The following is a 17,945-nucleotide window of genomic DNA, read 5'->3' on the forward strand; positions in this document are numbered from 1 at the left end:
TGACTACATTTATAATAAATCAAGTGACAATGTAAATGTGTTCTCATTATGATTGGATGGACCAAAGCCCACGGCCCCTCTTATGTGATTGGAGAGGAGACATGGCCAACACCCCTTTTAATGATATATAACATATGTATTGTTCCTTAATAAACCAGAGAAGTGTGATTACACTTACATATTGTGTCAAGTATGTTGTTTCTCTCCGATGAATCATACCTTTTGCAAGCTCTCCTACCCATTTGAAACCAGTTAGAGACTACAACGAGGTCCGGTTGATGACCTGCCTAAATTGATGTCTAGAACAAGTGGAAGGATGAGTGCGTGTATGTGTGTAAAAACATGTTAACTCTCTATGTTTTTCTAACAATAAGAATGCAATCACACACCATTTTTTCACACTTTTTTCAGCCACGATTTTCGTATTCATAGGAAAAATGTAGCAATTCTGTGACGATTAAGAATATTGTGGTAAAAAAAATCAACAAAACTGCAACAAAGATATGCTACAGGGCAAAAGAGTGTAGTGGGGGTATCTCAGGCATGGTTTGGCCCTAACCCTTAGCTTAGCCCAGTTCATTCCTCAGTGGCAGTTCACAGAGCGTCTGTGGGGCCTGCTGTTCAGTGGGATCAGGTAGGGGTCAGCCTCCCCGTCAAGCCCAGTGGAAGATGTAGCATGAGAGGAGACATATGCAGCATATTTAGCCCGCTATGGGTTCACTTAAAGGAGGAAGCGTTATATGGAATTGTTCTCATTGCTACCATTGGAGTAATTTCCGGAAGATAGAAAGGATAGTAATAATGGGAAGAGAAAAGAGTTGGAGGTGTTTGGGAATTGGCTAAGTACGTTTTGCAACCCCTGGATCTGTGCTCATCATTGTTTTGCTATATAGAGGGCATTTTGAATGCTTGCCATGTGTATGAGGGCTCTGCATGGGGGTATGATGAACAGTTTCATCAATGGAATGAGGTAAATACATCATTTCGGTGGGACCTGATGGACCTACCTTTATGGATGCGGCTCATGATGGTACATTGTCTGGTGCTCTCTTTTGGAAAGGTTGGTGTCCTGCGTTCTGGCCAATTTGCCCTACCAAAAAAGCGATGTGCTAACAATTTAATGTTGGCCAGTGCAAAGCCAGAGTCTCGTGAAAATGTAAGCACAAATGCTCTCTTTGTGGGGGCAACCACCCATACACCCAATGTTTCAAATGGGGTTACCTGAAAACCGGTGAGCCCGTTTTCAAGGTGGAAGATGCTGGTGAGACTTGCCACGATGCTCCCATGGTAAGCATGCACGTTAACATGCTAGTCTGCTGCAGAAGTGGTTTAGTGTGGGATTCTACATTACTGGGTGAAGGGAACTCCCGGTGCTGTGGGGGGGAAAGAATTTGAAGTCTGCTGTTAGGGATCTGCCAGGTACTACGTCTAGGTATACTCCTGGGATTAATCAATCCACACCTGAGGCCAGACCTGTTAGACTGACACCGTCTCCCACCAACCAGGGTGGCAGGCTCAGGAGTGGGAGAGCCTATCGCGGCCTGGTCAGTCGGAGTTAGCTCCGCCCCCTGTCCTTTATTACCTGCCGTGTTCTTTTCCTCAGTGCTTGTAATTCTTCTGGATTCCTGGCCCCACTGCTGCTTGCTCCAGCCTGCTTCTGCCGTGCTTCTGCCTTGCTGCAGTTCCGCTTAACCTGCTTCGCTTTGCCCCTGTCTTGCTTCCTTCTCCGTGCTCACGTTGGTATACTCCACTTCATCCTGGTCCTGACTATTCATTCACCGCTTCGTTTCCTCGCGGCGTTCCGTGGGCTACTGCCCCTTCCCTTGCGTGTTCCCTGTTTGTTCTCCAGTGCACTTAGACAGCTTAGGGACCGCCGCCCAGTTGTACCCCGTCGCCTAGGGCGGGTCGTTGCAAGTAGGCAGGGACAGGGCGGTGGGTAGATTAGGGCTCACTTTCCCTTCACCTCCTTCCTGCCATTACATAATTACAAGCCCATACCTAGTCTACCATTCTCCTATGCTGACGCTATCATGGACCCCCTTGAGACCCTGACCCAGCAGATGCAGGGCCTCTCCCTACAGGTCCAGGCCCTGGCCCAGAGGGTCAACCAGGGTGACGCTGCCTTAGTAGTACCCCTTACCTCACCTCTAGAACCCGACCTCAAGTTACCTGACCGGTTCTCAGGGGATCGTAAGACGTTTATCTCCTTCCGGGAGAGTTGCAGACTGTATTTCCGCCTAAAACCCCACTCCTCAGGTTCCGAGAACCAGCGGGTGGGTATCATCATATCCCGACTCCAGGAAGGGCCCCAAGAGTGGGCCTTCTCCTTGGCTCCTGACGCCCCTGAACTTTCCTCTGTTGATCGTTTTTTCTCTGCCCTCGGACTCATTTACGACGAGACTGACAGGACTGCTTTAGCCGAGAGTCAGCTGGTGACCTTACGTCAGGGTAGGAGACCGGTTGAGGAATACTGTTCTGATTTTAGAAAGTGGTGCGTAGCTTCTCGGTGGAACGATCCGGCCCTAAGGTGCCAGTTTAGGTTAGGATTATCTGACGCCCTGAAGGATCTGCTGGTTAGCTACCCCTCTTCTGACTCCCTTGACCAGGTTATGGCCCTAGCAGTACGACTTGACCGACGTCTCAGGGAACGTCAGCTTGAACGTTTCAATGTGCTCCCCTCTGACTTTTCTGCGATCCCCCCGAGGTCCCGTCCCCTCGCCCCTCCACGGAGGACTCGGAGGTACCTATGCAACTCGGGGCCTCCATGTCCCCTCGACAACGTAGGGAGTTTCGCAGAATGAATGGTCTCTGCTTCTACTGTGGGGACGACAAGCATCTACTGAACACCTGTCCCAGGCGCAAGAATAAAAAGCCGGAAAACTTCCGCGCCTAAGTGATCATCGGGGAGGTCACTTGGGCGCACAGGTATTTCCCGTTAATGTGAAACGCAATAAAATTTTGCTTCCCTTTCAGGTCTCGTTTGCTGGCCGGTCTGCCACGGGCAGTGCTTTCGTGGATTCTGGCTCATCTGCTAATATCATGTCTGTGGAATTTGCTATGTCTCTAAAGATGCCTTTTATTGATTTACCTTATCCTATCCCTGTAGTAGGTATCGACTCAACCCCCCTTGCTAATGGTTATTTTACTCAGCATACTCCTGTTTTTGAACTCCTGGTTGGCTCCATGCATTTGGAGCAGTGCTCTGTACTGGTGATGCAGGGATTATCGTCTGATCTGGTATTAGGTCTTCCCTGGTTGCAGTTGCATAATTCCACGTTTGATTGGAATACTGGGGAGCTTACCAAATGGGGTAATGAATGTCTTATGTCATGTCTTTCTGTTAACTCTATTTCTCCCCGGGAGGAGGTAAACACGCTTCCTGAGTTTGTTCAGGACTTCGCCGATGTGTTTTCTAAGGAGGCCTCCGAGGTGTTGCCCCCCCATAGAGACTACGATTGTGCCATCGATTTGGTGCCTGGTGCCAAGCTTCCTAAGGGTAGGATATTTAATCTTTCATGTCCTGAACGTGAAGCTATGAGGGTGTATATCCAAGAATGCCTGGCCAAGGGTTTCATTCGCCCCTCGACTTCTCCTGTAGGTGCTGGATTCTTCTTCGTGGGGAAGAAGGATGGTGGTCTTAGGCCGTGCATTGATTATCGTAACCTGAATAAGGTCACCGTAAGGAACCAGTACCCACTTCCTTTGATTCCGGATCTTTTTAATCAGGTTCAGGGAGCCCAATGGTTTTCTAAGTTCGATCTACGGGGGGCATATAACCTTATCCGCATCAAAGAGTGGGATGAGTGGAAAACTGCGTTCAACACACCCGAGGGTCATTTCGAATACCTGGTCATGCCCTTTGGGTTGTGTAATGCCCCTGCTGTCTTCCAGAATTTTATTAAGGAAATCTTGAGAGATTACCTGGGTAATTTTCTTGTTGTGTACCTTGATGACATACTGGTGTTTTCCAAGGACTGGTCCTCCCACGTGGAGCATGTCAGGAAGGTGCTCCAGGTCCTTCGGGAGAATAATCTGTTTGCTAAGACTGAAAAATGTGTCTTTGGGGTACAGGAGATACCATTTTTAGGGCAAATCCTCACTCCTCATGAATTCCGCATGGACCCTGCCAAGGTTCAGGCTGTGGCGGAATGGGTCCAACCTGCCTCCCTTAAGGCGTTACAGTGTTTTTTAGGGTTCGCCAACTATTACAGGAGATTTATTGCCAACTTCTCGGTCGTCGCTAAGCCTCTTACGGACCTTACCCGCAAGGGTGCTGATGTCCTCCATTGGCCCCCTGAGGCCGTCCAGGCCTTTGAGACCCTCAAGAAGTGCTTTATCTCGGCCCCCGTGCTGATTCAGCCCAACCAAGAGGAGCCATTTATTGTGGAGGTTGACGCATCCGAGGTGGGAGTGGGGGCCGTCTTGTCCCAGGGTACCAGCTCCCTCACCCATCTCCGCCCCTGTGCTTACTTCTCTAGGAAGTTTTCGCCCACGGAGAGTAACTATGATATTGGCAACCGCAAACTTCTAGCCATTAAATGGGCTTTTGAAGAGTGGCGGCACTTCCTGGAGGGGGGCAGACACCAGGTAACGGTCCTTACGGATCACAAGAATCTGGTTTTCCTAGAATCGGCCCGGAGGCTTAATCCTAGACAAGCTCGGTGGGCACTATTCTTTACCATATTTAATTTCTTGGTTACTTATAGGGCTGGGTCCAAGAATATTAAGGCTGATGCACTGTCACGTAGTTTCATGGCCAATCCTCCTTCCGAGAAGGATCCTGCTTGTATTTTACCCCCTGGTATAATCGTTTCTGCCACGGATTCTGATTTAGCTTCTGATATTGCGGCTGATCAGGGTTCAGCTCCCGGGAACGTCCCAGGGGACAAACTGTTTGTTCCCCTGCAATACCGGCTAAGGGTACTCAGGGAAAACCATGACTCCGCTCTATCTGGTCATCCTGGCATCTTGGGCACCAAACACCTCATTACCAGAAACTATTGGTGGCCTGGGTTGCCTAAAGACGTTAGGGCTTACGTCGCCGCTTGTGAGGTTTGCGCTAGGTCCAAAACCCCTAGGTCCAGACCTTCAGGCCTACTACGTTCCTTGCCCATTCCCCAGAGACCTTGGACCCATATCTCCATGGATTTTATCACCGATTTGCCCCCATCTCAGGGCAAGTCGGTGGTGTGGGTGGTAGTAGACCGCTTCAGCAAGATGTTCCACTTTGTGCCCCTTAAGAAGCTACCTAACGCCAAGACGTTAGCTTCTTTGTTTGTGAAACACATCCTGCGTCTCCATGGGGCCCCAGTCAATATCGTTTCTGACAGAGGGGTACAATTTGTTTCCTTATTTTGGAGAGCTTTTTGTAAAAAGTTGGAGATTGATCTGTCCTTCTCCTCCGCCTTCCATCCCGAAACTAATGGCCAAACGGAAAGGACTAACCAATCCCTGGAACAATATTTAAGGTGTTTCATCTCTGACTGTCAATTCGATTGGGTCTCATTCCTTCCCCTTGCTGAATTTTCCCTGAATAACCGGGTCAGTAACTCGTCAGGGGTCTCCCCGTTTTTCTGTAATTTCGGGTTTAACCCAAGGTTCTCCTCCGTTTCCCCTGGTTGTTCCAATAATCCTGAGGTAGAGGATGTTCATCGGGAACTGTGCACAGTCTGGGCCCAGGTTCAGAAGAACCTAGAGGCGTCCCAGAGCGCACAAAAGATTCAGGCTGATAGTAGACGTTCTGCTAACCCCCGGTTTGTCGTCGGGGATTTGGTCTGGTTGTCGTCCAGGAACTTGCGCCTTAAGGTCCCGTCCAGGAAGTTTGCTCCCCGATTTATTGGACCTTATAAGATCATTGAAGTCCTCAACCCTGTATCCTTCCGTCTGGAGCTGCCCCCATCCTTTCGCATACATGACGTCTTCCATGCCTCCCTCCTCAAACGCTGCTCCCCATCCTGGTCCCCCTCGAGGAAACCTCCTGTTCCCGTTCTCACCCCTGAGGGGGTGGAATTCGAGGTGGCCAAGATTATGGACAGTAGGATGGTCCAGGGCTCCCTCCAGTACCTGGTCCATTGGAGAGGATACGGGCCGGAGGAGAGGACTTGGGTACCTGCCCGTGATGTTCACGCTGGGGTATTGATCAGGAGGTTCCACCTTCTCTTCCCTACTAAACCGGGTCCTCTTAGTAAGGGTCCGGTGGCCCCTCATAAAAGGGGGAGTACTGTTAGGGATCTGCCAGGTACTACGTCTAGGTATACTCCTGGGATTAATCAATCCACACCTGAGGCCAGACCTGTTAGACTGACACCGTCTCCCACCAACCAGGGTGGCAGGCTCAGGAGTGGGAGAGCCTATCGCGGCCTGGTCAGTCGGAGTTAGCTCCGCCCCCTGTCCTTTATTACCTGCCGTGTTCTCTTCCTCAGTGCTTGTAATTCTTCTGGATTCCTGGCCCCACTGCTGCTTGCTCCAGCCTGCTTCTGCCGTGCTTCTGCCTTGCTGCAGTTCCGCTTAACCTGCTTCGCTTTGCCCCTGGCTTGCTTCCTTCTCCGTGCTCACGTTGGTATACTCCACTTCATCCTGGTCCTGACTATTCATTCACCGCTTCGTTTCCTCGCGGCGTTCCGTGGGCTACTGCCCCTTCCCTTGCGTGTTCCCTGTTTGTTCTCCAGTGCACTTAGACAGCGTAGGGACCGCCGCCCAGTTGTACCCCGTCGCCTAGGGCGGGTCGTTGCAAGTAGGCAGGAACAGGGCGGTGGGTAGATTAGGGCTCACTTTCCCTTCACCTCCTTCCTGCCATTACATCTGCTGACTAATTCCCGGTAGTGTTGTGTAAGTAGGTGGCTAAAGAGGCAGCGCTGGGTAGGGTCACTGTCCGTAAGCTCTGCTTTACGATTGTAACCCTAAGACAGCGGTGGGGAACGTCCGGCCCCCGGGCCATATAAGGCCCGTGAGATAATTTGGTCTGGCCCGACCTCACTCAGACCTCGTTGCCACCGAGTCATTCGCTACTTGACTCCGTCCGCTCTACTTACTCACATTTAGGAGCAGGAGGAGGGTGGACGAAGCCAAGTATGGTGGCGGTCTGAGTGAGGCTGGTGTGTGCTGGCCCGGGAGTTGACGGGAGGTCAGGTGACTCAGGTCAGGTGATTGTACTGGTTCTCTCCTGTGCCGGCACACACTGACCTCCTCACTCAGATCGCCACATCCTCATTCACTAGTAGTGACTGACAGTACTTGGCTACATCTGCCCTCCTCCTGCTCCTGACCTAAAATTTAGAAACTTAGCTAAGGCCTAAATATAGAAATATAGCTGTAGTGTAGATATAGGACCTCTCCTAAACACATAAATTGAGATCAGGTGACTTAAAGGCGTTTTTCCATCAAGGACATTTATGATCTATTCACAGGATATGTGATAAATGTCAGAGAGTTGCGGGTCCCAGATCTATCTCTAGAATGGGGCCCCCTAAACCCTGTTCTACCTCTTTCGCTGAGCTACGCTATTTCCGTAAGGCCCATAGAACTGAATGGTAGTTACGGAAACAGCATAACTCACATACTATGCTGCTTCCGTAACTGCCATTTACTACTATGGGAATTACGGAAACAGCGTAGCTCAAGAAGTTTTCTTCTTCATGGTCGGAAATCAGCCGGAACACAGAGCGGTAGATATGTTTGGGTCGCAGAGTTGGGACTTCCATCTATCTGACATTTATGACATATCCAGTGGATGTGTCATAAATGTACCTGATGGGAAAACCCCTTTAAGTAAGTCGGAACAACTTATTTCTGCGAGCACTTCTTTTCAAAACACACCAAAGAGTCGACTGCTCCAGACTGACCGACGCAAAAGCAACATCAATACCGGCTAACATCACACACCTCACCAAATAGAAGCAGTTCCAGCCATCACATTAGGCGCGCCTTAATTAAATGTTTGATCAACTATAGCAGGCTCATTTTTAAGTTTATCATTTTGTATTGCCCGTGAATGATGTAATAAATATCCAAATGCCCTTGGCAGAAAAAAGGTCCCCCACCACTGCTTTAAACCTTCCATCTGCCTCTGATGGTGGGTGCAGGTTGTAATGTTGTTCATGTCAAAATAGAGAGTATCATAAATAAAATCAATGGCAGTAATTAAAGAAAAAGAAAAGATCCACAATCTAAAGCTGTCCATATAAATGCGTTTTTATTTTGTACATTTTACAGCCACCTGATCGCATACAGTACCCACATTTTTTGCAGTGAAGTGGTTAAATGATATCTATATATAAACTGTAAACTTTATATAAGCAAGAGTGCTGCCTATTTGATTGGAAGACACAAATGCCTTTTCTTCCTGTAGTTATTCTACAAATCTAATATTGCACAAAAAAACACACAAAAAATACATCCCAAAATAGCAACCGTTTTTATGTTATTTTGATGCATTTTTCTATTATTGAGGTCTAAGGGAGAAAAATACCACAAAACTGACACAACTAGAGAATGCTGAAAAAAATGCAACAAAAAAAAGGACCTTTCTTCAGCTGCCTGCTTTTTGTGTTGTACTGTATATCACTGTTTTCTCATTTTATTATAAGTTTTCATGGAAATGCTTTATTGTCACCTAATGTTTGAACGTATATAGTCAAAGGGAGAAAAAAGCTTCAGTCTATTATGTCATTAGTGTGAACTCGTTTTCATATTAGAACACTTGACACTTCAATGTGTCCATCCTGATAAAGCCAGAATATTTTCCTTGTTTTATCCATCACTTTTAATATCAAGTTAACATGAAATATGTTAAATGACTTTCTTTGAACCTTCTCATAGTGTTACAATTTCCTCTGCGTGGTACAATTTCCTCAGCATGGTGATAGCACATCAAATTATCTGCATAGCTTCACTTTATCGGTTTAAAGATTAGTGAGAAGAAAAATAAAGAGCTGAAGAATTAATTGTTGATTAAATGACTGATATCTTGCCAATAAAAGCAGTAAATTTTCTTGGTCATAATTTTTAATGAAATGGTTGCACCTTCAATATTAGATTGACCTTCAATATTATCCAATTACCGTATATATTAAAAAAAAAATAATACAATCTATTTTATGTGTCCTCTGCAAATAATCCCCATCCATCCCATTTAGGCAATAATATGAATATGCAAACCTTGAATATTTTAATGATTTAATTTTCATTATTATTATTTATACTATACTTTAACCCCTTAATGACCGGGCCATTTTGCACGTTAATGACCAAGGATTATTTTTTGTTTTTTCATGGTCGCATTCCAAGAGTCGTAACTTTTTTTTTATTCCGTCGACATAGCCGTATAAGGGCTTGTTTTTTGCGGGACGAGTTGTATTTTGTAATTCTGCCATTTTTAGATGCTTACAATATATTGATTAACTTTTATTAACTTTATTTTAGGAGAGAATTGAAAATAAGCAGCAATTCCAGCATTGATTTTCTTGTTATAAATTAACGCCGTTTACTATGCAGCGTAAATAACATGTTAACTTTATTCTATGGGTCGGCACGATTACGGGGATACCAAATATGTAAAGGTTTTATATGTTTTACTACGTTTGCACAATAAAAACCCTTTTAGAAAAAAATTACTTGTTTTTGAATCGCGGCATTCCAAAACTCCGTAATTTTTTTATTTTTCCGTCGATGTGGACGTATGTTGGCTTGATTTTTGCGGGCCAATGTGTAGTTTTCATTAGTACTATATTGGGGTACATAGGACTTATAGATTAACTTTTATTTAATTTTTTTATGGGGGGAATGGGAGAAAAGAGAGAATTTTGCCGTTGTTTTTTGCGTTTTCTTTGGACGCCGTTGATCCGGCGGTTTAATTAATGTGTTCATTTTATTGGTCAAGTTGTTACAATCGCGGGGATACCATATATGTGTATGTGTTATTTGTTTTGACACTTTTACTAAATAAAACCACTTTTTGGGAAAAAAAGTTTTATTTGATTTTGACTGTCATTTTTTTTTTTTCACAAACTTTATTTAACTGATTGACATTTTTTTTAAGTCCCACAAGGGGACTTCACTATGCGATCTGTTGATCGCGTATATAATGCTTTGGTATACTTAGTATACCAAAGCATTATTGCCTGTCAGTGTAAAACTGACAGGCAACCTGTTAAGTCATGCCTCCGGCATCGCCTAACAGGCATTTGCTGAAGACAGACCTGGGGGTCTTTGTTAGGCCCCCGACTGTCATGGAAACCCAACAGCGACCCGCGATTTGTTTGCGGGGGCGCCAACCGGGTGACAGAGGGAGCTCCCTCCCTCTGTCAAACACATTAGATGCAACTGTCACTATTGACAGCGGCATTTAACCCATATCCGCACCAGGACATAACTGTCCGTCCTCGCGGGAGGTTACTTCCCGCAAGAGGACGTACAGTTACTGAGTTTTTCCCGGTGCACACTGTCGGCGACAGTGTGCACCGGGAACCGGGAGGTCAGCTGTCGCCGAAAGCTGACACTCCCCTCTTGCCGCCCAGCGGTCCTTTGCCGCTGATTTAGGTGAATTTTAGGGGTTTCTAGCATATCGGCAGACCCCCGTCCGAAATCGCAGGGTCTGACGATAGTTAGTATGGCAAACGGAAGCCAAACAATGGCTGGTCCTGATAGGCTGTCAGAGTGACAGGAAGTCACTGTGTCGTTCCCGATGCACACTGTCGGCGACAGTGTGCATCGGGAACTTGGAGATCAGCTGTCCCCGACAGCTGACACACTCCAGTGTTGCCGATCAGCGGCTCATCGCCGCTGATTTCGGCAATTAACCCGTTACATGCGGGGCTCGATTGCGATATCCGCATGTAGCGGGTTTGTAGCGCATCAGCAGCCCCATGCAATCGTGGGGGCTTCTGATGCTTGTGCTGGCACCCGGGGGCCAGACAATGGCCCCCAAGTCTGCCATGTATGTCAGCCTATGAGGATCAGCCTCTGCTGATCCTCGTAGACCAACTGTCAGAGTGACTGTGACGTCACACTGACAGTTGAAATACGTTACACTACCTAGGTAGTGTAATGTATTCTAGCAGCGATCAGAGCTGCAGGTCAAAAAAAGAAAGTGTAAAAAGTAAAAAAAAAGTTAATAAACAAAAATATAAAGTGTAAAAAGTAAAAAAAAGTTAATAAAAATGTTTTATAAAAGTGTAAAAATAAAAGGTTTTGTTTTCCTATAATAAGTCATTTATTATAGGGAAAAAATGAAAATGTTAAAAAAAAGTACACATATTTGGTATCGCCGCGTTTGTAACGACCCAATCTATGAAACTATAATGTTAATTTTTCCGCACGGTGAACTCCGCAAACAAAATAAACGGAAAACTGTCAGCATCCCTATTTTTTGGTCACCACCCCTCCCAAGATATAGAATAAAAAGTGATCAAAAAGTCGCATTTACCCCAAAATGGTACCAATAAAAACTACAACCCGTCCCGCAAAAAACAAGACCTCCCACAGCTTTTTTGACGAAAAAATAAAAAAGTTACGGCTCAGAATAGCGTGTCCCAGAAAATAAATTATTTTATAGAAACTTAATTTTATTGTGCAAACGCTGCAAAACTTTTAAAAAAACTATACACATATGGTATCGGCGTAATCCTACCGACCGGCAGAATAAATTAAAACGTAATTTATTGCGCACGGTGAACGCTGTAATAAATAAAGAATTTAAAGCGCCAAAATCGCTGTTTTTTGGTCACCTTAGCTCTAAAAAAAATCCTGAGGGGCCAAAATGCTCACTATACCCCTAGAAAAATTCCTTGAGGGGTGTAGATTCCAAAATGGGGTCACTTTTGGGGGGTTTCCACTGTTTTGGTCCCTCCGGGACATTGCAAACCCGACATGGCACTGAAAATCAATCCAGCAAAATCTGCACTCCAAAATCCAAAAGACGCTCCCTCCCTCCTGAGCCTTGCTGTGGGTCCAAACATCAGTTTAAGACCACATATGGGGTATTGACGTAATAGGGAGAAATTGCTTTACAAATGATGGGTGGCTTTTTCTCCTTTATTTCTTGTAAAAATGAAAAAATTCTATGTTTCCACAGAAAAATAGGTGATTTTCATCTTCACAGACTAATTCCACTAAATTCTGCAAAAAAAACTGTGGGGTCAATATGCTAACTATACCCCTAGAAAAATGCCTTGAGGGGTGTAGTTTCCAAAATAGGGTCACTTTGGGGGGTTTCGACTGTTTAGGTACCACAAGACCTCCTCAAACCTGACATGGTGCCTAAAATATATTCCTAAAAAAAGGAGGCCCCAAAATCCACTAGGTGCTCCTTTGCTTCTGAGGCCTATGTTTCAGTCCATTAGGACACTAGGGACACTAGGGACACATGTTGGATATTTCTAAAATCTGCAGAATCTGGGCAGTAAATATTGAGTTGTGTTTCCCTGGTAAAACCTTCTGTGTTACAGATTTTTTTTTATTACAAATGAATTTCGGCAAAAAAAATGAAATTTGTAAATTTCACCTCTACTTTGCCTTAATTCCTGTGAAACACCTAAAGGGTTCAAATACTTTCTGAATGTTGTTTTGAATACCTTGAGGGGTACCGTTTTCAAAATGGGGTGATTTATGGGGACTTTCTAATATATAAGGCCCTCAAAGCCACTTCAGAACTGAACTGGTCCCTGAAAAAATAGCCTTTTTAAATTGTATTGAAAATATGAGAAATTGCTGCTAAACTTCTAAGCCTCGTAACGTCCTAGAAAAATAAAAGTATGTGAAAAAAAATGATGCAAACATAAAGTAGACATATGGGGGATGTTAACTAGTAACTATTTTGTGTGGTATTACTATCTGTTTCACAAGCAAATACATTTAAATTTAGAAAAATGCTAATTTTTGCAAATTTTTGCTAAAATTTGAAGTTTTTTACAAATGAATATTGAATTTATCGACCAAATTTTTTCACTATCATAAAGTACAATATGTCACGAGAAAACAATCTCAGAATCGCTTGGATAGGTAAAAGCATTCCAGAGTTATAACCACATAAAGTGACACATGTCAGATTTGAAAAAATAATCTGTTTCCACAAGGCCAAAACAGGCTGTGTCCTAAAGGGGTTAATGGGTTAAACTGCCGGAATCGGAGCTGTGTATAACAGCCGTGCTCCTGCCGCTGATCGCGTGGGTACAGTGTCAGTACCCCCGCCATCACAGGACGGATATATCCGTCCACCTGCGCGAACTAGCAGCTGCAGAGGACGGATATATCTGTCCTTCGGCGTTAAGGAGTTAAGGCTACATGCGCAAGTTGTGGAATTTAATGCATAAAATCTGCATAAAACCCGCATATAAACATAGGTAATTCCGTAGGTAAACTCCACAATTAATATTGCATTTTTGGGTGCGGTTTTTGAACGTTTTTTTACATTTTTATGTGGAAACAGGGGAAATTGTTCCGCGTTTTTTTGCAGTGCTAACTGCAAAACAGCAGCAAATCTGTGTAAAAACACATGTATTAAATGCAGTGTGGTTTTCAGCAGTGTGGCAAAACAACCCTGCAAAACCGCACTGTGTGTATACACCCTTAGGCCCAGTTCACGCAGAGTTTCTTTACAGTGATTTTAATCAGCGGCAAAAAATGGCCTAATCTGCCTCCCATTGATTTTTTTATGGGAGGGTGAGGCGTTTTTAACCGAATTTGCAGGCAGGTCAAAATCTGCCTGAAAATTCCTGAAGGAATTTTAAGGCAGATTTTTCTGCTTGCAAAAAAACTCTGTGTGAACAGGGCCTTACAAAGTTGCTTTTAACCTATTGAAGATACAGCCAGTTTTCATTTATTTCATATTTTCATTTTTCCATCATTGCATTCCAAGAGCCATAACTTTTTATTTTTCCATCGACATGGTCATATGAGGGCTTGTTTGTTTTTTTCGAACGAGTCTTAGCTTTTGATAGCACAATTTAATGTACTATGTAATGTAAAATTGTGGCGTGAAGTGGGCAAAATGATACCTTTAATGTTTTTTGGGTCTTGTTTTTACACCATTCACCGTATAGTAAAAACTACATCTTAACTTTATTCTGTGGAACAATATGATTAAGGCGATACCAACTTTATATTGTTTTACTACTGGCAAGGCTTCAAAGGAGGCTGTCAATATAGCGATATACTACAATACATTAGTATAGCAGTATATCGTGCAAGTGATCCAACAATCGCTGGTTTATGTTTCCTATGGAGGAATAGTAAAAAAAATAGTTGAATAATGTTTTTTTTAATGTTCCAAAAAAAAGTATTAAAAGTTAAAAAAAACCTCCCCTTTCCCATTTTTTCCCTAAAGTAAAGTAAAAAAAAAAAAAAAGTTAACACAACATGATGTTGCCCACGTGGTCTCCAGGCCGATCTCCAGCTATCATTGTTTCCGAGACAAAAATGGGACTCATCGCTGCAGAGGATGGACCTCCATTCCAGCCTCCATTGCCATCTTGCTATGCACCATGATAGCCTTTGAGAGCGGTGGCATGTGGTCAATGGAGCACATGGAGCTGGATGTCTGGCTCGTAGCCCCACGTCGTGCAAATGCCTTCTGATAGTTTGTGTCGACATTGGTTGCCGCCCTAGACTTGGTATGTAACGTCCAAATTCACTTACAGTACAGAATGGATCACTACGCGGCATTCCTCCAATTAGATGATCTGTCCGTGGAGAGGATCACCTCTGCGCACCTCTTGCTGTCATCCCCGATCGATGGTGTTCTCCGAACCTCCTGAACATGCAACATTGAACAGATCTGACATCTCAGACTAGGCGCGTAGAGATCTGCCGGAGTGATAAACCAAGGTCTCTCAGTTCAAGGCATCTGTCCCTCTCAGCTTGCAAGAATTGGTGATAACTGGCCTGTCAACGAACACAAGGCATCATACAATCATCCCACATCACTTGATCCAATTTTTGAAGTTTCATGTGGCTTAAAAACTTTGCTTTCAATCTGCCATTTTTGCCCCTCCCACATGACCACAGATTGGAGCTTGGTGCTTGAAAATGTGATTATTTGCAGATCTTAGCGACACCTGCTACTTCCTCAATTTGCATAACCTTATGTCTTGTCTTCTTGGTGTTGCAATATTCGGTTTGTTATGTGCCTGTGTATTTTCTTTGGAGGACTACGTAAGAGAAGCTGAATTAAGTCTCTACAATGGACTGTGTTATTTTCCAACATGTTGGGTGGCGTGAATAATGCTGCTTCTTAGTATAAAGCCATGAGACCTTTTTTTGGGTGCGTAACATGCTGTGAATTAAGCACCTAATGTTATATATTGCAACTGTCTTTGTATTAGGAGAACAGGTAATTTTTCATTGAGCACCAGATGTTTTGTATGGATAGAATGCTGTGAAGGCACATTAGAGTTAGAGGTCAGTGGTGGGGCACGGACACTGTAGTACAGCGCCGTACGGCTCCAATAGAAATAAAGGAGGAGACCAGTCTTTAACCCCTTAGTGACCACCAATATGCCTTTTCACGTGAGTCACTAAGGGGCCTTAGGCTAGGCTGACGCCTTTTCACGTGAGCCTAGTCTAAGTCCAGCACGGGTCTCCCGTGCAGGCTGGAGCCGGGGCTCAGCTGTCTCATGACAGCTGAGCTCCTGCTCCAACGCCCGCGATCGAAGTTTACTTAGATCGCGGCCGTTTAACCCGTTAAATGCCACCGTCAATAGCGACCGCTGCATTTTACTTTGTTTACAGAGGGAGTGAGCTCCCTCTGTCACCCATCGGCGGCCCGCAAATGCAATCGCGGTTCTCCGATGGGGTGTCATGGCAGCCGGGGGCTTGATAAAAGCCCCCAGGTCTGCCCTGGACATATGCCTGTTAGGACGCGCCGGAGGCACGTCCTAACAGATTGCCTGTCAGATTTACACTGACAGGCAATAATGCTCTTGTATACGAAGTATACCAAAGCATTATAGCAGCGATCTGAAGATCGCACAGTAAAGTCCCCTAGTGGGACTAGTGAAATAAATAATAAATGTGAAATAAAGATTAATAATAAAAATTACAGTAAAAAAATAAATAAAACCATTTTTTTCCATAAAAAGTGGTTTTATTTAGTAAAAGTGTAAAAAATAAATAAAAGTACACATATATGGTATCGCCGCGACCGTAATGACTCCATTAATAAAGTTAATATGTCATTTAAACCGCAAGGTGAACATCGTAAAAAAAAACGCAAAAAACAATGGTAAAATTGCAATTTTTTTCCATTGTCCCCCAAAAACTCATAATAAAAATGAATCAATAAGTGCCATGCACCCCAAAACAGTACCAATCAAAACTACGTCTCGTCCCGCATAAAACAAGCCCAAAAAATCACTACATTGATGGAAAAATAAAAAACTTACGGCTCTTGGAAAGCAACGATGCAAAAACAAATAATTTTAGTTCAAAAGTGTTTTTATTGTGAAAAAGTCGTAAAACATAAAAAAACTCTACATATGTTGCATCGCCGTAATCGTACCGACCCATAGGATAAAGGTAACATGTTATTTACGCCGCACAGTGAACGGCGTCAATTTAAAAATGCATAGAACAATGGCGGAATTTCAGTTTTTTTGTATAATCCCCCCCAAAAAAGTTTATAAAAGTTAATAAAAATCTTGTATGTACCCAAAAATTGTGCTATTAAAAAGTATAACTAATCCCGCAAAAAACAAGTCCTCATACAGCTATGTAGACGAAAAACTAAAAAAGTTATAGCTCTTTGAATGCGACTATAGAAAAACAAATAAAATAGCTTGGTCATTAGGGCCTAAAATGGGCTGCTCACTAAGGGGTTAAAAAAGAAAAATACTTTTTTTTTAGAGCGACAGTTGGTGAGTGACAGAGTAGAGTGACAGATTAGAGTGACAGAAAGAGTGAAGCATGCGGGACAAGCAGGAGAGAATGAGAAAAGTGAGTACAGAGTGGGTGGATTTGTCGATTGGAGCAGGAGCTAAAGTAGGATAGCCGGGTGGGGCGAGAGCTGCCAGATTTGATAGCTGGGCAGAGCTAGAGCTGACAGATTGGATAGCCGGGCAGAGGCGAAAGCTGACAGATTTAATTACCATGTGGGGCGTAAGCTACTAGGTGATTGATCCACCAAAGAGACTTTGTATTGCTTGGCTGAATGGCATGCCACCATGTCAGCACTTCATATGACCGATCGTGGGCAGAAACAATGACCCCCCACCATAAGTTTAACTAGAGACTAAACCATAGCCAACACATAGTTACATAGTTACATAGTTACATAGTTACATAGTTAGTACGGCTGAAAAAAGACACATGTCCATCAAGTTCAACCAAGGGACGGGAAAAGGGAAGGAAAAATTTCTACACATAGGAGCTAATATTTTTTTGTTCTAGGAAATTATCTAAGCCTTTTTTAAAGCCATCTACTGTCCCTGCTGTGACCAGCTCCTGCGGTAGGCTATTCCATAGATTCACAGTTCTCACGGTAAAGAAGCCTTGTCGCCTCTGCAGCTTGAACCTTTTTTTTCTCCAGACGGAGGGAGTGCCCCCTTGTTTTTTGAGGGGGTTTTACAAGGAACAGGATTTCACCATATTTTTTGTATGTGCCATTAATATATTTATATAAGTTAATCATGTCCCCCCTTAGTCGTCTTTTTTCAAGGCTAAATAGGTTTAATTCTTTCAATCTTTCCTCATAACTTAAATTCTCCATGCCCCTAAAACACGGTGTCCCATTCTCACCAGTTATATCAGCAACCAACAAGCATGGTGCCTACTGTATTTATTATTAAAACCATCAAGCTAAGGTACCAAGAACTGTAACCACGAAGATTGTGCCTCTGTTAGAGTAAAGTTCTTTTCAGTAGCTTATACCTGTGTGATCTGAAGTTTTATGTTGCGTCATTTCCTCTGCGGGGCGGTTACCATTGCAAACCCTCTCCCTCCTGTTAGCAAACACA

Source organism: Rhinoderma darwinii, chromosome 4 (genome assembly GCF_050947455.1).
Source record: "Rhinoderma darwinii isolate aRhiDar2 chromosome 4, aRhiDar2.hap1, whole genome shotgun sequence".
Taxonomy (NCBI): domain Eukaryota; kingdom Metazoa; phylum Chordata; class Amphibia; order Anura; family Rhinodermatidae; genus Rhinoderma; species Rhinoderma darwinii.